General features: G+C 33.8%; 1 long non-coding RNA gene across 1 annotated transcript; it reads left to right on the top strand.

The window, feature by feature from the left end:
- Positions 1–17,006: 17,006 nt before the first annotated feature.
- LOC123689560 lies at positions 17,007–20,255 on the top strand. The gene is made up of 3 exons (XR_006750516.1): positions 17,007–17,468; positions 18,733–19,031; positions 20,231–20,255. It is a non-coding gene; the product is annotated as an uncharacterized LOC123689560 (long non-coding RNA).
- Positions 20,256–25,263: the final 5,008 nt, after the last annotated feature.

Below are 25,263 nucleotides of genomic sequence, written 5' to 3'. Positions count from 1 at the left end.
AAAAGCCTTTTTGCACACGACTCTAGTGCCGTGTGTATCAAACTTAAGGAGACGATACTTTTTTTATTGTTTGTTTGTTTTTTTTTATAGATATTATCGATATTGTTCTTGGTGCATTACCAAAATATATTTAAGCCTTTTGTATCCTCCGATATACAACAATACTGCATGATCGAATGTATTTTTTCTCGTTTAACGAGACAATGAACGTTTAAAACTCGATTACGCTTTTGCAATCCTTTGCACAAATATTGGCACGACATAGATGTAACAATGCACTTGTAGCAGCCAGGCTGATATTTATTAGGAAAATAAAGAAATGTATAAGTTGAATACATTTGTGCAAAAGGTATTCTCCTTAAGAGAGTATTGCACGCGACACCAAGATGTCTTTATTATCAGCAATTATATCTGATAGTGCGTTCATTGTTGTAACCATGCGACCTCTATCTAGACCTGCCACTAAATATACTAATAAATAATATTTAACTCTCAAAGAGATACTAATATATGATCATTGACTTTTGCTTAGTCGTTACGTCAATCCCTTACACATTAGGTGCTTTATCGAATTTTCTACTTTGTCTGTTTATCTCCAAGAAATATACAATTGTCTCTAAGACTTAACTTAACCTAACTTATTACTTAATGAAACATAAATTTTTCTACTACACACAAAGCTTGATAGAAACAAGAGACGAGAATCGAGATCCCATTTGAGACGGGATTTTTTAGTTTTTCTTTTCTTTTCTTTTTCTTTTCTTTGCATATAATAAATTCATGAGTGCATAGTTTGCAGAAGTTGAGAAAAGAAATTTTGGCAAGCAGTTTTTAGGCATTCAACGTTATTCCACGCGAATACAGAAGTTAATTTTTATTTATCTCTATTTAAATTTAATCAGGAAATATAATAATAACAATCATTAAAAACATTAACTTCGTTTTACGTCCTACGATTACTGTTCGTTTAAAAAGTTTTTAATAAATGTTTCATTTATTTTTGAAGCTAAGAATAATATACTCTGTTTATCCTCGAAAAGGCGAAAGAAGTCTCATCCCTTGCATTTTTGTTTTTATTTCAATCCCTTCAACTTTGCGACGAGGGTATGGGGACAGATAGTGAATTTTGGGTGTATAATTACTATTACTGAAACGTTTAACATTAACATTCGATTTAATATTTCAGTACCAAATCACTCGCTATTAGCTAATATTTATTTATACCAAGTGTGTGACTTTTTGTTATTAGCGCCTGTAAAAATAATACAGCAAATCCTTATACTACCATCATCGATGCATTGAAAGACAGGTGAAGTTCAATATCATAATGCTGACTTGTTGTAAATAATAATCACACACTACGTTTCCTGATAATATAATAATAATAATTTATTTATTAAAGCAGACAATCATAACTATATTATTGTATTAGTTACAAGATTGTCCTAAATATTATATTAGTAGGTTAGCTTGAAAGTATATTCAATGATAAAATCGTAATGTTTCCACACTATATACACTTATGTTATTTATAAAAGAGGGGGCAAACCTGCAGGTGGCTCACCTGATGTTAAGTGATACTGCCGCCCATGGACACTCTGAATTGTCAAAAAATCGCGTAGGAAAGTTAAGTATATTGCGTGAAGACGACATACGAAATATTTATCTTCAAATACTCTTAATTTCTGTCAAGAAGCAGTGAACGAATACGTTGTTATTGTGTATTATTCTTAATTAATAAGTTGTCATACTTTAAAGGTAGGTATGCCATCTTATTCAACAAGTCAGTAATCTTGAAATAATTTATAGTGAGATAATCATCATTTTACACGGATAATTAAGAAGCTAATCGATAGTATACAAATAAAAGTGCTCCGAACATTAAATCGTTATCAGTGTAGAAAATATAACTACGAGCACAGGTGAGTTCTCTAACAATATACCGAAATTATTATAATCTTAGCCAAAGATTATTCAATTAACTTTCGGATGATCCAAGCCTTCGATGCTACGTTTTATAAAAAAATGTCGTATCTTATTAGTTTTCATTTTGATAATAAGTTTGGTAAGAATAATAAACATTTTCAAATCACACAAACAGACTAGGAACATAAATAATGCTTAAAATAGTTTGGTATTACCGCGATTACATCACATTTGCGAGACGCCAGCGATTATAAAATCACTGGTACTATGACTTAACACACCGCAGTGTGCATGTTAATGTAGCCGAATATTAATGAAGATTGAATAACACGCTATTTTATATAGCATTAAATTATTTAAATGTAGTATACCTAAGGTTTTTTTTCGTGTTCGATGTGCCTGTCAAAAGGTTTTTTCGGTATCTTACTTTTTTCATAGACCTCTGAAATCATCAAAATAATATTTTATTTTGATTGTTAGATAAACCTTATATATACGGTAGCTACTGATAACATCTGGAACGTTAACAAGTAACGTGTAGCGACACTATGGTTAAACGTCATATCTTAAATCGCTTTAACAAAGTTATACGACCTTAGCCACTGGGGCGTTCGGGCGAGTCAATGGTTAGTCGAGGGTCATCCCTATAGGTTAGGTTTAGGTTTAAAGATATTTATTCTCATAATAGACCATAGTCACATGAGAACACTTATATGCTAAAGATATAATTGTCACGTGGTGGTGGTGGTAGAACTTGCTAGGGCTTTCATTTCCGTAAATGGGATTGCTTAGATGATGTTAATTTTAAAATTTTCAGGCTGCCTGCACTATTATATTTTGTGGGAGTCTATTGTACCTAGGTTTAAGAAAAAGCGGCACATTCCTCCGTATGTTTGCTCATGTTACGAATCAAAACTCGTAAAATATTTATTGCGTTGTTTCCACATAACAGCCAATTTAAATAAAATGTTTAAGGTTGTTAAAAATAAAAGGTTGGTTTTGACGATAATGAAGAGATTCGAAAACAATAGATTGGTAAAATGTTGTTCCTAATTATTTTGGTAAAATTAGTGAATCTTATGTAGGAATTCAAAAGGAGAAATAATTTAAAGTTTATGGACGTGATGCGGAGCCAGGAAGTGTAACGCAAAGTTAAAGCGTATTCAATGTAGGAATTTTGAAGTGAGGGTGTAACTACCTCTTGTCGATATGTTACATATTTTATTGACACCGCTGAAGAACTGTGAAATCAAAACAATTTCGTTCTAAAAGCTCGATACCAAATAGCTCACTGAGAGAAACTGCACCATGTACTCATTTGCGATTCTTTTCCGCATAGCTCTGACTTTGCGCTTTTCGAGTTCCATCTGTTTAGTCTCTTGAAATGTCTGAGTTACAACTACAAAGAGCATACTAATTATTACACACAACAATTACAGTTACATATGCTTATCATAACTGTAAGTAATACATTGTTAATCTGTGTTACAACTGTTAGAAAAAAACATTACTTAATATTATTTGTTAATTTACAAAGCATCCCGTCATATTGGTATGATGTCACTTCACCAACAGATGAATAAAGAGTTAAATTATCTACTGCTTAGGTTATTACACGTCAATTAATTTCTGTAAATACACAATTGTAGCAATTAAAAGATATCAATCAAATACAATACAGAAATAGTAAGTTAATAGTATAACTTGAAATTGTCTCTCTCTATCAAGACTCAACCACTGAGTGCTGACATTACCATTCCCGCGCAATCGCTTGACGTGTGAGAACGTTTACCGCGCGTTTACAAAATTCATCGCGTCTCGCGAGTGTAACGTTGAACCTAATCAGTATAAATATTGTCTACAAAAATGGATCACAGTCATCATGAACATGGTGAGGTTTTGTTTGAGTATTATTCTGGTACACCTTACACGAAAACTATGTGTTATATATACACAAATTAATTACGAGCTTGTCAGTACGATTTTGTGAATAGAATTATTTTTAACAATAATCATACAGCATATTAAATGCATACAGTCAGGATTCAGAACTCAAAACCCAGAGTATTGGTTTGCATTGCAGTTCCGGTTTTATAACAAAAACATATACGTGTTTGGCGTTATTCTGCGGAATAAACAATGTACACAAAGTTATTCGTAAATAAAATGTCAACATACATAAAACATTAATAGTTATTTTGATACATGTTATGTGTACATGCCATGGCTAATTCCGATGGCATTTTTCAATGTTTCTTTGAGACGATTGAGACGTGATGTCGTGACCTTTGCGCAGTACATAGGTAATTACTTTAAGTTGTAGTTATCATTTGCACGCAATGTCGAATATGTTTCAATAGAAACTGAAACTAAAGCCTAGGATTAACAAAAATGTTTTCTATAAGACACAAACCGAAATTTATTGTATCCATTTTAAGGGTACAGTTAGTTAAACTAAAAGATATTTAAAAGTAAGCAATTGCTAGAAATCAATACTTGTGTACTAGATACCTGTACTAACATATGGATCTCAAACTGAGACCCTCACTAAAGCGCAGCATACAAAGCTACAGGCGTGTCAAAGCTCGATGGAACGATGTATGATGAGGCAGAAAAGAATAGATAAAATCAAGAACACATTATTAAGAATAATTCAGGTAACATAAAAAAATAAAGTGGAAATGGGCGGGCCACATGGCAAAGGGCACATAATAAATGATCAAGAAAGTACAAAACCAATAAACGCAAAAGAGGAAGACCATTTAGAAGGTGGGTAAACCTTCATGTGGTAATTGGCAGATTGGCATAGTACAATCAGGAAGGTCGGTATTTCGATAAGGACTTTACCAAAAAAGGGCCCATCTTTATTTATCGTCTTATTCTATATAAATGTCTTTAAATATATTTGAATAGGCTGAGCCCGTTCAATCAAATCTATTTTAAGCGAAAGGTTTCCTCGTGACAGTGTTGATAAAAATTCATATTTGCTATGCATCTTACAATAAATAGTAATAATGTTATCGTTATCTATTGTCATCGATCATTGAATTCAAACGCTCATAGCTCGAGGACCGTTTCTTACACTTGTCAATCAACATTTTGAATAAAATAAAGTATAACAAATTGCAAAATGTAATCTGTGCAAAATGTACATAATATTTGGAAATGGCTTTTTAAATATTTAATAGTTTCAATTTTATAGAGATTGTATCGGTTTCTGTATACAGTGCCTTAAGTAAATATCTAATCAGACTCTTTGATACAAATTCGAGATAAAAACGTATAATTATTTCAATAAATTTATGTTGAAAATTGATAAAGTTAGCATGTCGAAATGTAACCTTCGCTGTGCACCTATTGCGTATCGCACTGTAGGACAACCACTTTCAACCACAATAACTGATAAAAACTTGATAGAGCTAGTAATTTGTTAAAAATGCTTTGGCATTATTATTATTGTTGAAAACACGGCACATAAATTTATATTATTTGGAACATTACTGGAATTTCTAATTAAACATCTTACACAAAGATTTGAGGTTTTGGTAAAGTATATAAAAATAATATAGAGTTTATTAGTTTGTTCCAAAATAGAGATTAAATATCGGTCAATGGTAAATTAATGAGTTAACTCTATTAGTTAATTATACTTTTAACTATTTTATACTGTAGAAAATATCTAAATTGGGATATACACAGTATTTTTTTAGTATTATTATAAATATGAATAGTACTAATTGCGAAAAGCCTCGAATGTTGAATCCGAACAAGTGTAGCGGGTCAAATTAGCGAGATTTCGATAAGAAAGTGTGTTTCGCTAAAATTCTCTCCGCTTTAGCGACGCTCGCGTGAGTACCAGGGTACTTTGGTTTTGGTTCTAGTTTCTGATAAACATAGATTTGATTAAGGAAAATTCGTTTTTATAACGAGCAAACACGAGAACGTTTAGATTGATTTCTATTTCTAAGTAGGTAAAGCAATTTAATAAAGAAATATAGTTTACAACGAAGCAGGATAGCGGAGTTCAACATCCGCAATGCGCTGCTACCCGACGTACTTTGAAATTTACAACAAACTCACGGAAGTGTTTGGCAAACATTTTGTAAATTGTCTAAATTGCTTGACAATTTACAAAATGGTTCTTACGCCTTTGCCAATAAACATGACATTCCGTGAAGTGTTTCAGTATTTGCCACAAATATTATCGCATGTTAAATATTAGTATCATTCGCATGTACATAAGTTACGTTTTCCTGTTGTCACCCAAACGGCGTGGACAGGATGTGGCCTATTGTCTTGTTAGTCGAGACTGCAGACTGATAGAGGGGCAGGCTCAATAAAATAATAGCATGAACCGTTGCAATAAGAAAACTTATTTAATGCACATTTACTATGTCATGACCCTTATCAAGTTTACTCAAATATAGAACAAGTATGAATTAAAAAACAGAGTGTTGTTTTTGCGTAAAATACTTATATAATAAAGAAAACTGAAAATGTATTTTGTGGACGGATGATATTTAATCACAATCCTTTCCAATAATATATTATGTTTAAATGTGTTAATGAATCATGTATTGGTCTCCATTTACGTAGCACCTGTAACACGATAATGTAATGTATGACACGTTGCATCCTTGACACTAGCGAGGACACCGTATCTGCGCCCACCTCATTACCATACACGTTTACTTTCCATATCGAACATTACACTTCCTTTAATAAGTAGGTAAAGTCGTATGATTGAAAATATATTCTTACTCTGCTATTGCTGTCATTCTTCTCACGTAAATTCTATATTTGAACTCCATAAATAAGGAAGAAGTAACTTAATCAAAGAAATTTTTAGTCTAAACTAAATGAACACTTTGCTTGGAGAATCCGAAGAACGCTTGACGAGCGGTACTTTCAAGGTGAACCAGTTGCTACAATCACAAGAATCTTAGTTCTGCACTTATTGTTTGTGAATAGTTAAACATATTAAAATTGTTTTGCACAATTATTGTATTCTATTTTCCTTAAATTTGTGTGAAGACTAACACAAATAACCAAAGTAAGATATAACTATGTATACCTGTACTAAATAATAAGTATAAAGTATAAAAAATCTATGCTTAGTCCAATTACGCTATTCAATTCTTGATATGAACATAGTCTATGTAAAAAAAAGGATCTGTTATAAGGACAACTATGCAGCAACAACAGTTATTTATTTTGTATTGTTGTTAAATTGATAGTTCTAGAAATAAACAATACAAATAATTTATTACGTCGATAAACCACCTGTGTAACCATTGTCTAGTTAGAAATGTGTTCATTGCCTCACAGAAGCCAGTGAATTCACGTTTGTTGCTTCAGAATACCCAGAGAATATAATATGTATCTATGTTCATTAATTACCTATATGTATGCACAACATACAGGTAATTAATGAAGTTCACTGTTGATATCATTCATTCAACTTATTATATTTAATCTACTACTGTTTGATAATTAAATATTCTCGCAATAATTCTAATCAAAATTATTTATTCTTGTAATAAACAACCTTTGATCAAGTGAAGTAAAAGATTTCCTATAAATTAGTAAAGTTTGATGATAAATATATTGAATCAAGATATGGTTAGTCCAGTGTCGGAGTAGCCCCGTAGCAAGAGTAGCAAAATATGCTACGGGCCCCGCGTATTTGGGCGACCTGTACCCGTAATAAAACCCGTAACCATAATAAAAAATATTAATTTACATTGCAGCGTAATATCTTGCCTCACTTCCACATTTGAAATCTAAAAGTCGATTTTGTCACGTTTAAACGTAAAAATAAGTTGGTATTTTGTCTCGCTTTCTTGCATATACCTAGTAGATCGTGATTTGCTTAATTAAAAAATATATTTGTAACGGTTTTGTTTTATTTAACACCCTAACCTTGAGAAGGGCCCTTTGATAAAATTTGCTACAGATCCCGCGCTGGCTTAATACGGTTCTGGCTTAAGCATATTTGTTTTGGTCTTTGACCTAGTCATACAATACATATCCAAAAACTTAAAAAAAATATCACATAAAATTTATTTGTTAATTTTAAAACGGCCTACTATCGAAACACATACAATCACTTATTGAGAACACACGACATACAAAAACACAATACACACATGTGGAGGGAAACATTACAATGATAAAAGAGAAAATATCTTGTACATTAAAATAAAAGAAAATCTAGATTAAGAATTACAAATGCAATTAAAAAATTCAACATTTTTCTACTTTGCAATTGTTATTATTGGTCACGAATTAACAGTGGCTGTGGCATCTTACGTCTGAAATGGAGACTGTAATTGAATGGGTCTGCACCGCATGTACCCAAAGCATCGTTTAATGCAGATAAATATCTGTTCAGGGGAGCATTACAACCGACGTTGGTCCTTACTGTTCGCCCGAACGTAAAAAAGGACTGATGAGTTTCTTGTGTTAACAGGAAGTTCTTAACTTAAAATTAGGTAAATCTACCAAGTTAAATCTACAAATTTAAAAGTTTGTATTTAGTTGAAAAGCTATTTAGACGGATGCAATATTAGTGTTTATCGAGTTAAATGCGTAATAACCCTAATATTTCCCGCATATTACAATAGCCATTACGCCAAACTGTTTCAAAAAATATTGGGATATAATATGAGTCACCTATAGCAAAATTAAAAAAAACGCGCTATATAACTACGCGAAGATATAAAACATGAAAAAATAAATTCCTGCACGTGTTTTATGCAAAAAACTGCAATTGTAAATATTAATTTGACCTCAATTAGTTCTTCCTTACACTTCAAAAAGAAAATAAACTGATAAACGATAGACAAATAAGTGTAAACGCACCAATTTATTGTGTTATCTAAATATTGAAAGTGAATCGGCAATCTCATGTCACTAGGTGTTTGCTGACGAACTTATTACACAACGTATTACACAAGTAAGTAGGTACGACCAAATTCATAAATTTTTATTGCTTGATAAGGACTATTTAGTTAAGTTGTTGTTAAAGCCGTACCGTATAAAACACGTTCGTATACTTTTACGATACTAATAAGATATATTACACAATAAAATATTTTTTTGACGAATTTATTCTTTTAATATTCGATTCTCTAAATGGGGCAGCGTTATTAAAAATAACGTCAAACGTACAGCTATATAAACGTTACCAAAAGCTTAGTATATCTTTTGCCTTCATTAAGTATATTATATAAATGGTAAATAACTTTATTAAAGGCAGATTATTATATTATATTTATTATAGGCAAAAGAATATTGGAAAATAAACAAGAATACTTAATGATAGATAATATTTTTAATACTTAATAACGTGTTCTCGAGAATAATAAACAAAAGTAGGAACTAGCGATGGAATCTTGGTTGCACCAAGATGCATTGCGCAACGTGTCCCTGCGAGGTGAAAGCGCACCTTGCACAATCCTACGTTACTGAGTCTTTATATTCTTCGAAATATGGGCGATATCGCCTTGGCTTGGCCAAGCTAAAGTAAGGCTAAGTATACTAGCAAACAAACTACACGTATATGATACGATTTACGTTTCCTAAATGTAAAAAGGCTTGGTGTCTTTCTACAAATATTTCACATATATTTGACGGCCCACTTTAAGTAGCTACCAGCAACAAATTGAAATGTCAGCCGTGTAGCATTTAACTGAGGTATATATGTATATGTTGTATGGTTTTGTTTTGTTCTTACTACATTGCATAGGATATTAACTTAAATCTGTAATAATTACCAATCAATAAAAACAAGCCACACTTGAATGGCTTACGAGAATATAAAATTTAAATACCAAATACTAGATTTGCTAGATATTGGTTCTTGTGTTTGAATTTGGCCACTGCCAAGTGGTAAACAAACCTATGTACGGCCTATTAGCCAACAATAGCCTACGTGAACAATAGTGGTAGTTGCACCTACCTGAATACTCTGTGACTCACTGTAACAATGTCACCGTAATATTTATCTGGGAAACCATCGGAATTATATCTAACATATTTCTAAATCCGACAGTATCTTAAATTATTTAATACTTTTATAATAGCGTCATTCGTGTGGCGTAGTGAATTTATTACATTTTTAAAAACTACTTTTTTTTCAGCAATGGACCCGACTCACGAAGGAGGCTGCGGTGGCCATGGTCATATGATGGTGGTAAGTGTTTATGTTTGAAACACACTATGACCTCGTCATGTAAACTTCGAAAGCAGTTCATATAGGTCCCACTACCATTAGGCCTTGCAACAGATTTAAATTTGACCAGAATATTAGAATCGTTGTTCTCTTATCATTATGAGCGTTATCGGTTCGTGCAATCGTGTCAAACCACCACTGCGGTGTGCAGAGGCACTGTAAGTGTCTGTATATACGACCACCACACCGATAAAAGAGGATTTGATAATAAAATAATATATTTTGTTTACTAATTAAAATATTTTGTGGAAGATTAATAAATTACAAAAATACATGTATCGAGCAAAACGACAGGCATATTGACAATGAATACCTACCGAATTTTGTTCGTATGTATGATAAAGTTATTCCAAATATTCGTGACACTTTGTAACTTACACATAATAGGCGTCATCAAACATTCGCTTCATTTTTCACTTGCTAAGGGTATGAATTTTTTTCCCAAGTGCCTTACTCAGGCGTATTTATAGTATGAAATAAGACAGACCTTTATACGCTGTCCTTAAGTTAAAATCAAAGAATAAAATCGGAATCTTTATGTAAACTAAGTGTAAACTAAATGTAAGATGGTGATAAACTTTCACACATTTAACTATCTTTATCTCAAATAAAATGATATGAAATGATAAAGTCGCGTCGATTGTAAACCTACAGAGGAAAAGAGGGACCTAGGTAGGGTTTCCCGATTATTTTTTCAGTCTATAAGGGACAAATGCTTAAATACGCAAAAAAATACGGGAGTTTAGTTTTTTACTCGGGACAATTAAAAAACAAATTTTTTTAGGATATTTTTCCGAGGAGCAAACAATTTTTATTGGTTTTAATATATATATATTTATTATAAAAATCAATACAATTAAAATCGTAATTTGAAACGGTTGCAACTCGCTTTTTATTAAATAATTGTGGGAGTCTACTTATTAAGTCAAAGTCAACACAATGTACACTTATCATTACATTTACCGCCAGTTCTAAAATCAGGGGCGTAGACCGGAAGAGAAAAACTGGCCATAAACTCTCCGCCACTCTTTTTAATCGCCAAGTTTTTTTTCACAACGGTGGTAAGGAAAGGAAAGATTAGGAACTTGTAAAGGGTTTGACGGGACGTCACGTCTATATTGCAATTTGCGTATAACTAGTAGGTACCTATACTTTAGTAGTCTACAATTCACAGAGCAAAGGGTTCTAGGTTATGTTCTGTACATTTTATTGTTTAATTTTATCACGGACAAACTATATTATATAATAGATTAAAGTACAAGTAAAAAATAAAATTATAGTAGATACGGGCGGCCATCATTAATAAGAATCACCTCTGATTTCCAGTTCCATGCTGGAGTCGTCCAAGAAATTCTTTTCAAAGGATGGGAGACATCAAACGCACTTGAGCTATTCGGCTCAGCCGTAGCCATTTTCTTGGCGGGCGTGCTATATGAAGGCTTCAAGTATTATCGGGAAACGCTTTTTGAAGCAGCTGCCATGGCGGCAACCGCTGACTCACAAGTCAATATCGCCAAGAACGAAAATGGTACTAGATCCTGTCACACCAAACGGAGCCCCATGTTAGTACTAATTATTGTCGTTTGTTATCTATATAATCTATCGTATACTCAAAAAATAACCGACAGTTTACGGGATATTCAATGGATGAAAATCATGCTAACTCATACATAATTTGGTTTAGGAAATACTAATATATGTGACCTTTTTCAGATATACGATGTTTTCAAGTGGCCACGTTTACCAGACGGTGCTGTATTTTATACAAGCCTGGGTGTCATATGTCCTCATGTTGGTATTCATGACGTATAATGTGTGGCTGTGTCTTGCGTTGGCGCTCGGTTTGGCGGTCGGCTATTTCCTCTTTGGTTGGCGCAAAACTACCGCAATAGACAATAGCGAGTGTTGCATGTAAATAAATAAAGTTTTCATTCAGTTAAATTGTTCATTGAATATGTTTAGATTTTGTGCGTGATGCCTTGAGGTTGACTATAAAAATAATAAACAAAACAATTGCAATAAAAACGTTCAGCCATATTACAGTTAAAATATTGTAATAATTAGTAATAAGAATATTTATGTATAAGATCTTGCCAATAAAAATTAGCTTCCAACATTCCATGAACCAAACATTTAAGTTCAAAGCTTACTTATAGATATTTTTGTATTATCGGAAGATACAACCGCTACTAAAATCCTTCTTTATGATCTATTGTAGGAATCCTATGCTAAAACCTCTTCGATAACGAGAGTTCGACATTTTTATTGAAGTGTAAAATTCGGTCATATTTACTACATAAATATACATCTTTAAAAGAAGAATTTTACCTGTCATTGTTAACAAAAATTTACTTTTTCAATATAAAAAATATACGTGGATATTGGTTTTGTGATAACGCTTTTATGCAGAATTGTAACACTAGTAGACTAAGGATGTTGACACACATTTATTCCTTGTTAATAAGAAGTATTTGTACCTATAGATATGTCTTATACTCGTAATCTTGTTTTAGATTAAAATAGAAACTGACGTTAATAAATTGTTTAAGGACTATGTGATATAATGACTTTGTAGAATTTAAAATATACTGTAGTTTTATTGTTACGAAAGATTTAATAAAATTTATTTTATTTATTATTTTTTTTAATAATTTAAAATATTGTAAAAGGAGAAGTAGTTTCTCTTTCCATAGTAGAGTCCATTTATTTTATCTGGTTGATCAAACAAAAGCAACATTACTTGCTTGCATCAGTATTCATGACAAATTCAACTTATATCCATAACTATTGATATCATAGTGTAAAAGTAAAAGAGTTATCTTCTTCTATTATTTATCCTTTTAAATATATAAATCCTTACACAACTAAGTTGAAAACTTGTGTCAATACTTTGAAATGAAATAGACCACAACGAATGGTCAATGGATCAGTAAACTGTTTTACTGACTTTAGAGATTTAATATAGTTTGGATAATTCGTTTCAACAAGATATCACAGGATAGAGGAAGAATTAAACATTTCGGAATTAGAAGATCCGATTCCGATGCGATATTTACGTTTAGAAAAAAATTTGATTTGACTTAATTTGGTGCAACTTAGTCTTTTGTTTAGTCCGAAGTCGCGAAAGACAACTATCGACATTTAAACAAAATCAAAACAAAAAGCGGTGCGCCTTTTAAAATTCTATAGCAATTGTCATGGAGGGCTTTATGTAAATAAATAATGTTAATTGCTACTTTGGTATATTTGTGCTGATTTTCTCATAGTGTGAATCTTAATATCTAATATAATATTATAGTAATCAAGAGCAGTTTACCGACGAGTACCTATACACTAAACTACACTACACTACACATGAAATACGTTACAGATTCTTTGATCTGAAGAATATTGAGTATTTATTTAAGTTTATGTAAATTGGATGAGGAATAATATCTAATGGCTTATTATTATTATATATATAAAAATCATAACCCGAGTAAATCTCAACAATGACTAAAAAAAATGTGACGATCACAGTATTTGGGGTCACCTTCATGAAATATTATTAAATTAAAATTACGTATTCCTAACACATGTACAAGTATTTCAAACTATCGCCCAATATCGATACTTAACACTCTCAGTAAAGTCTTTGAAAAGATAAAGCCATCTATTATATAATAATAATTAACTTCCAGATGAACAGCATGGTTTTATCAGTAAACGTTCTACGATAACCAAATTAACCGTGTTCACGAACTACGTACTACAAAGTATGGATGGTGGTGCACAGGTTGATGTAATTTACACTGATTTTGAGAAAGCGTTCGATAGAGTGGATCACATTATCCTATTACATAAGCTCCAACTCCTAGGGATACGTGGTGACCTTCATCGGTGGTTTTGTTCATATATAACTAATCGTAAACAGGCGGTTGCGGTTGGCAGTAGGTACTAGAAGTGACTTTGTTCTTATAAGTTCTGGAGTTCCTCAAGGGTCCATACTGGGTCCCCAGTTATACAATGCATATCTTTATGACATTAATAGCATTATTAAAGATTCTAATTACCTTCTACACAATAATACATAATTAAGTAACCGTGACTTTGTTAATTCGTAGTTTTTACTAATTTAAAATAAAATACGTTTATTTTGGAACATAGGATCATAATGGTATCACTTATTCCACGTCATTAAATTCGAGCCTGTTGGCATCCCTACTCATCGGCAAAGAAGACAGAGGGTGTTGGCCGAGAGAAAAAGCCGGCGTAAAAAACTCTCGGTTTTATTTTAGTCTAGTCTATGCATATGTTTATAATTCCCACGACTGTATCTATTTAATTATTTTTTAGTTTTTAGTACATTTATCTTAAACATTGCAATGTATGTTTAACATAAAACCGTTTAACTTAAAAAGTTTTTTTACCTATTTTTATTTTCTAGTTTTTAGTTTTTATTTCGCATTCTGTTAAATTCATTTGTGTGCTTCATTATTGCAAGGTTTCTTGACCGTTATTTATAGTATATTCTGCTTGTTGAGCCCTTTCATTTGATACCCATATTGATGGGATTGATAAAACCTACGTTATCCGCCATTTTGTAGCGGCTGCCATCTTGGATTTAAATTTTTTTTAGTTTTTGATAGTATATTGTATTCTGCTTGTTGAGCTCTTTCATTTGATACCCATATTGATGGGATTAATAAAACATAAATTATGCGCCATTTTGTAGCGGCGGCCATCTTAAATTTATAATGATAATGAATAAACATAATTGTATTGTCACCAAAATCCAAAGTGTATACAAAATTTCAGATTAATCGGTTGACAGGAAGAGGGTTAAATTTGAATTACTAAATTTGACCCAAGAAAAAAGAATAAAACAAACGGGGTGAGCTAAATAAAACCGTTTAAAAAAGCAAATCATCAAACAATTCTACAATATTTAAAACAAATATAGCAAATTAATTAGAAGTAGCCTGCCCAGCACTAGTCCCAGGCCCTTTTATCAACTAGATAATCACTTACTTTATAGTACCTAAGCCTTTTTTTTTATTAATTTTTTTTTATTTAATTAATAGTGCTATAAAACGGTTTCAAACCTCCAAACCTCGATTGTAAAATATCGCCAAGTTTCCAAAAAAATCTTATAATATAACTAGCCGACCCCGCCCGCTTCGCTGGTCGAATTTTCAAAGGAAATAAATTAAATTTTATTCATCATTTTAATTTTTTTTATTCATATTTTCTTTTGCTTTTTTTTGTTAATTTTTTTTTTTATATTTTTTTTTGCTTTTTTTTTGTTAATTTTTATTTCTGAAATTTACAATATTTTTCAAAGAAGAGTCAAATTCACTTAAAATAAAATTTATTGATATAATAAATTATTATTATTATTAGTATTATAAAAATAAATGTTGATGAACATCAAAACAAAGAATAAATGGAAAAAATATCCAATAGAAATGGTCCGGTTCATGGAGAAATGAGTATTAATCTTCCTCCATCTCACATTCGACGACTCGTCGCTCGTAAGTTGAGTTTGCCGGGACGTAAAACATACTCGTTAACATAACGGAGTTGAAACTGAAAACTCGAAATTCAAACGGCGAGTAATTTTGAACGACATCAAAGCTCTGACCATACTGGCAGACCGCGCGAACCATCAGCACCTTCAAAAAGTAAAAAAAAATATTATTATATTAAGTTCCAGGCGGAACACAGTGACATGAGAAAAATTCATTAATCACTAAAATTCTGCAGGGTAGTGATCAATGAGACTTTAACTTATACCTAACAACAATGATGTTCATGCAGGCCAATCGTAATCTTAAGAAGATCACCCATCAAAGTACTAACCACTCTAAAAGCTGCATAGATTGGGTGATCAACCGAATCATATGCCAGCTGCATAGCTATCACTGCCGCACTTATATTAAATAATCTTATTATCCCCGCAATCCTTATTGGAAATAGAATTTCGTAAAATCCTATTTGAGATGATTTCTGCATGACAAATAAAAGATTACTACCAAATTTAAAGTCTATAGAGGTTACAGTTTGGAAATAGAAATTTCACATTTTAACACCCACTACCGCAATCTTTTTCGGCGGTGGGTTGTTGTAAAATCCGCTCTTAAATCATTTCTGCATCACATATAGACGACTCTAGCTAAATTTGGAGTCTGTAGGAGCTACGCCTTAAAAAATAATTTTTTTTGGGAATTGTTCATTGTTAACGCCCCCGCAATCCCCTTGGGGGGATGAATTTCTTAAAATCCGTCTTTTTAGTTGACCTCTACATAACGAAAGTAATATTCCTACCAAGTTTCACATTTCTAAGTCCTATAGTTCCCGAGATTTCGTGATGAGTAACTATAGAAATTGGAATTCTTAGCTGAATGTAAAAGAACATTATCCGTTTAGTAAACTCCGTTGCCATGGAAACAAAAGAACCAAGAGAAAACGCTTGCAATTAACGAGATAAATGTTCATAAAAGTAAAACAGCATTAAAAAAATGAAGAAACGTTAGAATTCGAAAAATAAATAGCCGTAAACCATCTAGGAAAAATTTCGATACGATCAGTGGTTTAGGCGTGATTGAGCCTCAAACGAAGACCATTTTCATTATATATAATAAGCTGTAAAAAGTCAAGTGACGTGTAGCAGTGGGGTATACTGAACTAAACTGGTTTTCAGGCTATATAAGCACGGCGCGCTGTATGGTCGGGCGCACTTCTTCGACGCTCGCACTAGATATAGGACGTTACTATTGTTGTTGAAATTGTGGTTAATTTCGTGTAATTTAATTTGGTTATTTTTAGTAATTTTATTTGTTAATTTCTTACTTCAGTAGTGGGATTCGTTCTCATTTCTGATTAGTTTAAATTAACGCCCACGTGGTTTTATTTTAGTCAGTTTGAAACGCGAGTGATATACGTTTAATAAAAATAATGGAGGGTAGGCGGTGAACACGTAAAAAAAAGACGGTGTGCCCGTCTCTGGGCTTGAAGAAACGTTACAGTCGATATTAAACCGTCAACCGACGCAAGCGACTGAGCTATGTCCACCAGTGGTGTCACCACAACTGTGCTCAGCAACACCACCGCGAGGGGGTCGGCCCTTTGCACCGACATGCGCAACACCATCGGATTTGCTGCTTTCTTCCTTAAGCGACACTCGTTACCACCTGGTACTGACGGTTCGCACAATGGTACTGAGAACGCTCCGGTGCCAAGTTCAAGCAGCGCATGCGAGTCAAGCACTGATCTGGTACTTAATCAGGTGACCGACAAACTAGTAAGTGCGTTGAGCACAATTCTGGTAAGATCTAACTCCATTTATATTTCTAATTTTGATCCGTCTTTCAAATATTTCGATATATGGTGTGAGGAGGAAGACTCTGCGCGGTTTTCTAATTATTGGGATGACCGTGAGTGCTTATCTCTGATTGGATATTGTTTGAAAGGGGATGCTAAAGTGTGGCTAAATGAGTGGCTTAGTAATGATCATAGTTGAGACAACAGACTCTGATAGTTATCTCATGTATTGCGTGTTGTACGAGGAATGAGTGAAAAGTAAATTGTCGCAGTAGTTATTCGGGGTATTAAGGACCCACAAGTTCGCGCCGCCGCGACTTGTGCTAATTTATCATCGGAAGGCTTAGTTAAATTCCTCTCATTATATACCCAGCCCCTAGAACCGCGCTCTATAATACAAAATCACGTTAAAAGGCCAAATTTGCGAGATAATTTCTGAAAACGAGATAATTTTCAGTCTAATATTAACTGTTCATGATTCATGTAGGGAAATTGGTCATATACAAATTTTGTGTCCTAAAAAAACTAAGTATGAAACCGCACCAGAGACTCAATCTACAAACAATTCAAGTTTAGATAAAAGGCAGTTTTATAACATCAAAATTATTTGCACATTTTGTAATAAGGTAGGACATAAAACGGAGGACTGTTTTGTTCGACAGCGTTCCGAGTCGAGCGGTAGGCTAAATTAGTTATAGTTTACCGCCCTTATAAAATGTCGTATGATGAAAAATTACGCGTTAGAGATATCATAAAAGATGTGTTGAATCAATAAATAATTAGAGATAGAGATTTGTAAAAAAAAAGCGATTCAGATAGGCTTTGTGTCGACTTTAAACTTAAAACTCAAAGACAGTTGGAATACCCGCTTCCGTTAATTGAGGACCATAATATTGATTGGCTAGATAAAGCTACCTATTATATTTGCCTTGATATGGCTACTGGCTTTCACCAGATAAAATTAAATAAAAAAATCGACACCACTCCCGAGATTCGTAACACCTGAGGGTCATTATGAGTACATAAAGATGCCATAAGAATTAGGTAATGCACAGGTTGTATATCAACGAATTATATCAAATACGTTACGATTTTACATAGATTAGGCAGAGCCCTTGTGTGTTGTAATTGTGTATATAACGTATTATTACCTAGTAAAACAATAGAAGAGGGTTTAGGTACATTACATGATGTGTCAGAGATGGGGGTAAGGGTAAGGGACCCAGGCAGGCTTTTCCATTAATTTAAAAAAAAAATGTAACTTTCAGACTACGGAGATCGAGTATCTATGCCGAGTCATTAGCAATGGTCAAGATATGAAGACATCGTGCTTTGCGAGGTTGACTCGCAAGGGTGTGCATTTCAATGGCGGCGATTTTGCATTTGTGCCAAGCTGTTGGTAAGCTAGACTCCTGTATGCGCGGACCATATGTGGTTTTAGCGACGTTGTCGCAGGACAGATATGAACTAAAATTAGTCGCTGGTTCTTATGGTAAAGCTGCCGCGGAATACATGTTGCCCTGGCGCGGGGAATGGACCCCTGATGTGTGTGCCGCATTCTTTGAGAGTAAGTAATTTTTACTTGCCTTTTCAAAACTTATGTATGTTGATAAATGTTTGTGAAAACTGTCATTTTATTAGAACTGCTTATCATATAGGTAGTACCTATTTTGGTAAAGACCTGCGGGAGTCTTGTGTGATAGTAATGGAGTCGCTCTTACTATCAAAAGCAATGGAGTCGCTCTTGCTTAGTGTGATGTACAGTAATGGAGTCGCTCTTACTGTTAAAGCAATGGAGTCGCTCTTGCTTAGTGTGATGTACAGTAATGGAGTCGCTCTTACTGTTAAAGCAATGGAGTCGCTCTTGCTTAGTGTGATGTACAGTAATGGAGTCGCTCTTACTGTTAAAGCAATGGAGTCGCTCTTGCTTAGTGTGATGTACAGTAATGGAGTCGCTCTTACTGTTAAAGCAATGGAGTCGCTCTTGCTTAGTGTGATGTACAGTAATGGAGTCGCTCTTACTATCAAAAGCAATGGAGTCGCTCTTGCTTAGTGTGATGTACAGTAATGGAGTCGCTCTTACTGTTAAAGCAATGGAGTCGCTCTTGCTTAGTGTGATGTACAGTAATGGAGTCGCTCTTACTGTTAAAGCAATGGAGTCGCTCTTGCTTAGTGTGATGTACAGTAATGGAGTCGCTCTTACTGTTAAAGCAATGGAGTCGCTCTTGCTTAGTGTGATGTACAGTAATGGAGTCGCTCTTACTGTTAAAGCAATGGAGTCGCTCTTGCTTAGTGTGATGTACAGTAATGGAGTCGCTCTTACTATCAAAAGCAATGGAGTCGCTCTTGCTTAGTGTGATGTACAGTAATGGAGTCGCTCTTACTGTTAAAGCAATGGAGTCGCTCTTGCTTAGTGTGATGTACAGTAATGGAGTCGCTCTTACTGTTAAAGCAATGGAGTCGCTCTTGCTGAGTGTGATGTACAGTAATGGAGTCGCTCTTACTGTTAAAGCAATGGAGTCGCTCTTGCTTAGTGTGATGTACAGTAATGGAGTCGCTCTTACTGTTAAAGCAATGGAGTCGCTCTTGCTTAGTGTGATGTACAGTAATGGAGTCACTCTTACTGTTGATAGCAATGGAGACGCTCTTGCTATGTAAAAAAAAAAAAATGAACTAATGTTGTGTCGAGAGTAATGGATGCGCTCTTACTTTCGATGAAGTTATGTTAATTTAACGTTATAATAACAAAAATCATGTAATTTTTAGGTGGCGCTGATGATGACGATAGTCCTTCACCACAACCACCGCACGTGATACAAGAGTCATCAGCAGTTTCAAGTTTCAACATGCCAACCTGCCTATCATCACACGGGCGAGGACGCACCGTCGTCAGGAGAGGCCGAATAAGCTGTAAAAAGTCAAGTGACGTGTAGCAGTGGGGTATACTGAACTAAACTGGTTTTTAGGCTATATAAGCACGGCGCGCTGTATGGTCGGGCGCACTTCTTCGACGCTCGCACTAGATATAGGACGTTACTATTGTTGTTGAAATTGTGGTTAATTTCGTGTAATTTAATTTGGTTATTTTTAGTAATTTTATTTGTTAATTTCTTACTATATATATATTTGATAAAGAATAAAGAAGATAGATAAGATTGAATCTGTCACGGAAGTTTCTGTCAAACCCACATACAAAATTACAAAAATTTCGTTTATTGAATTTCAGTGGAATACAAAAAATTATAGTAAGTAGACCGATTTTTCACGAACTCGGTATTCTGAAAGTACCGAGTTTGTATATCTTTGAGGCAGTTATGACTGTAAACAAGCATCCAAAATTATTTAAATCATATAAAGAAACTTGCTTGCATATACCGAGGGATCCAACACGGCTGCGGGTGCCTGCATGTTGCACCACGCTATATTCTAAAAATTGTTACGCCATGTCTGTAAGAATATTTAATCACCTTCCTAGAAGTTATAGATCGCTGCCATGTAATGTTTTCAAGGGGAAGGTGATTAGGTTTTTAAAGGCAAGGTGCTTTTAAAGCGTGGGCGAGTACCTAGATCATAAGTTTGAAATTAACGCGGGGAACATCACTTTAGATGTTATTAAATACAAGAAAAAGAAGGCTAACGATTAAATCGTTGTATTTTTTAGATAAGAATTATTACTATTGGTGTCTAACTAACTCTTTTAAACTTAAACTTAAACTAACTACATGTTCTACATGTATGTTTCTAAATGTAAGATTTAATAACTAGTCTTGTTATTCATTATTATTGTTATAATACTGTACTAACTATAAAATTTGGTTCATTGCAAATATTATTTCTGTTTGTGATTACCTCCTTCCAATTTGATCACATGTCAAAGAGTTATATACTGCTCAAAACAATTAGCGGAACAAGATTTTTCTCCTGTCTATTGCTTAAACTATAATTAGATTTAAATTAACTTGTACGCTATTTTTTACCTTGTTAATTTGTTAATTACTACAATTAATAAAAAAATTCAATTTGTATTTTTTTTATTAAAAAAAATATAAAATGTGCATTGTAGACGAAAAACTAATTGGTGATAATAAAGGTCCACCAAAAAAATATTCTTATATCGTTTGAATATTCGTCTTTAGTGACTTTCAGTAACGTGTGTGGCCTCCATGAGCCCTAATCACGGCTTGACAACAACGCGGCATGGTTCGTATGATCCTCCGAATATCTTCTTGTGGAATTCGCTACCATTCTTCAATCAACGCTTCAGTGAGCTGCTGCAGTGTTTGAGGTACAATCGCTCCGGATGCGCCTGTCAAGGAAGTCCCAAATGTGTTCAATTGGATTTAGTTCAGGGCTCATGGAAGGTCACTACACGGATTACACCATTACACGGATTTCCTGCTGTCGTAAGTAATCTGACGTGATGGCTGCAGTATGCGGCCTGGCATTATCTTGCATTTAAAGAAAATCTGGGCCCATACCATATGCTGCGGGCCAAACATGATCTTCGAGCACATTTTCAATGTAAGTTTGAGCACACAAGCGCCCGGGAACAACGACGAGATCTGTGCGCTAGTCCAAACTAACTCCGCCCCAAACCCTCACAGAGCCACATCCAAATTTGTTATATTCCTGGACTGCTGCTGCACTGTATCGCTCGCCTGGGCGTCTGTAAACATGGAGACGACCATCGCAACGTGTTAGACGAAATCGTGATTCGTCAGTAAAAAGCACTGGCCTCCATGTCGAAGTTGCCAATTAGTGTGATTTTGCGCGAACTGTCGGCGAGCTTGTCTATGCTGAATTGTTAGACGCACAGCCCGAACTGGTCGACGTGATCTCAAATTGGCTTCCAACAATCTATTTCTTATTTATTTATTTATTTATTTATTAATCCTTTATTGCCTTATACAAAAACACACATAACAAAAAAATAAAAAAAACAGTAACAAAAGATATAAGGCAAAGGGCGGCCTTATCGCTTACAAGCGATTTCTTCCAGGCAACCCTAATGAGAAACACAACGTTAAAGAAAAACCATCAGAGGGTAGAGTACAAAAAAAATCAATTAACAAAAGCAACAAAAAAACAAAAAAACTAAAAACTTAAACTTAGAACATGCCTTACTATAACTAATTGAATATAATAAAACAAAATCAAAGAAAAAATAGCAATAATAATAAATAAAAATAATTATAGACAAAAATTTAAAAGCAAATAAAAAGGTTAACCTATAAAAATAAATATATATAAGCAGAACGAATTACGAGGTAGAAAGAAAATGATCAAAAAGAAGCTTTTTAAATACATTTAAAGATTGCGCTCGTCTAATATCGATTGGTAGGGAATTCCATAGCAGGATACTCTGCACAGTAAAGGAGGAGTGATAGAGTTCAGTTTTATGCGTAGGAGTTTCAAGAATTAGGTTGTCTAAGGAACGTAAGTCAAAACTGCCGCCGGAGAGGAAAATAAAATTTTGCTTTAAGTAACTAGGGGTTTTGGGATTAAAAAGAATATTAAAGAGAAGTTGTAAAATGCGCATCTTACGCCGCAATCGAATGGGTAGCCAATTGAGCTTTCTTCGGAACTCCGAAATATGGTCAAATTTACGGAGTCCAAAAATGAATCTGATGCAAACATTTTGTAAGCGCTCTAACTTATCAAGCTGCAACTCAGTTAAATCAGGATAACATACATCAGCATAATCAAGAATAGAAAGTAAAAGAGAGTGAGCAAGAGAAATTTTAGTTGAGATAGGCAAAAAATTGCGTAACCTATTAAGTGCGTGGGAAGAAGAAAAAATCCTCCTGCTCACTTCATTTATTTGGGGCTGCCAAGACAGGGTTTTATCCAAAGTAATGCCCAAATTCCTAACAGTGGAGCAAAACGGAACAACCGTACTATCTATAGTAATCTGGGGTAAAGTTGACCAATTTATTCTCATTATATACGATGCACTTCCGATGATAATAGACTGGCTCTTATAAGGGTTTATCTGAAGACCATACGATTTACTCCATTTCACAACTTTGTCTAAATCAAAGTTTGCCGTCAGAATAGCAGCCGGCAATTCATCAAAAGTAGACTGGTTGTAAATTTGAAGATCATCAGCATAAAGATGAGAGTTGGAAGAAAGTTGATTAGTAATAGAATTTATAAAGAGCGAAAAGAGAAGAGGAGAGAGGATACCACCCTGCGGTACGCCAGCAGAAACATGAGACCAAGAGGAAAAGCTTTCAGTTAATTTAATTCGTTGCTGACGTTCCGATAGCTTTTAAACCAATTAATCACAGAAGGGGACATATTAATAGAACGCAGCAAAGCAAGAAGAACATCAATGTCTACCGAATTAAAGGCATTACTAAAGTCAAGCAAGGTAAGTATTGTGAGTTTTTTATTATCCATGCCACGTCTTATGTCATCTGTAATCTTAGTGAGAGCAGTAGCTGTACTGTGCCCAGGACGAAAACCGGATTGAACTGAATTAAGAAGGGAGTGTTCGTTGAGAAAGATAGCTAATTGCTGATGAAGAATACGTTCAAGAACCTTAGAAAGGAAAGGAAGGATGGAAATAGGTCGAAAATCAGAATAGGTAACTGGGTTAGCGATTTTAGGAATAGGAATAACATGGGCAAATTTCCAGATATTAGGAAAGACACCAGAGAAAACGGAAGTGTTGAAAATGTGTTACTGTCTGGTCGGAAATTTCTACACCTGTAGCCGTCCTTAGTGTATTTTGTAGATCTCTTGCAGTTGTGGTGCGGTTACGTAAAGCACAGTTGACGATGTAGCGATCTTGCAAACGTGTAGTTTTTCTCTTTCGACGTTGACCACGCCTTCGTGAGTATTCTCCCGTCTCACGGTATCGCTTCCAAAGTCTGTAGATAACAGAAGGGGCTACTCCTAGATCATTTTCTACATAACGCATAGTTCGACTCTCTTCAAGCAAAGCGATAGCTCGGGAGACATGCAATTCAGTCAGATCTGGCATTATGACCTAAACTCACTCGCTTCAATGAATAACAATACTCAAAAGGCTCACTTCAATTTATATTAATACTCAAAAGATTGAAAAAAACTACTTAAAATGTGTTTTCTGTGATTAGAAAGTAATGAAAATTCAAAGACGTCACTTTGTTTTTAGGTATTTCTAGACACAATGCCACTTTATTATAGGACTACTAACCAAAACGCCGATGCTCTTTTGTTTTTTATTTGCTTCGACAATGCCTTAACATTATCTAGTAGACAGTAATAATTAAAACCTTAAGTAAAAAGTTTAGTTCTACTTTAAAATCTTGTTCCGCTAATTGTTTTGAGCAGTATATAAGTGTTTAAGTTAAGTTATTAAAGTATTTAATTAACTTGCTTATGTACGAATACGAAGTGTACCTAAGTCGCTGACCACGACTGTTATATAAAAATTGTAGCGTAATTACGATAATAAACGTTTAATTCAGTTAAAAAAATTAATAAGTAATGAATTTCACAAATAATGCAATATCGTAAAAAAAATGCAATAGTTTTTAAATATTGACTTGTCGTGAATTATTATAATTAATTTTAATTTGATAACGTAATCATATATTTTAATAATTTATTATGTAGTGATAACATATTACAAGGATTGACTATATTATGACTCATATGTAATATCTATGTTAAATTCAAGTTAAGACAAATTTGCACGCCATTGGATGTGTATAAGAATATGCGAACATTATATTGTATTACCAAAACATTATTGTATCATATTCTTGCAAATAAATATTATTATTATTATTATTTATATTTAATTTATT

Source organism: Pieris rapae, chromosome 11 (assembly GCF_905147795.1).
Source record: "Pieris rapae chromosome 11, ilPieRapa1.1, whole genome shotgun sequence".
Classification (NCBI taxonomy): Eukaryota; Metazoa; Arthropoda; class Insecta; order Lepidoptera; family Pieridae; genus Pieris; species Pieris rapae.
This window is presented reverse-complemented; position numbering and strand designations above follow the sequence as displayed.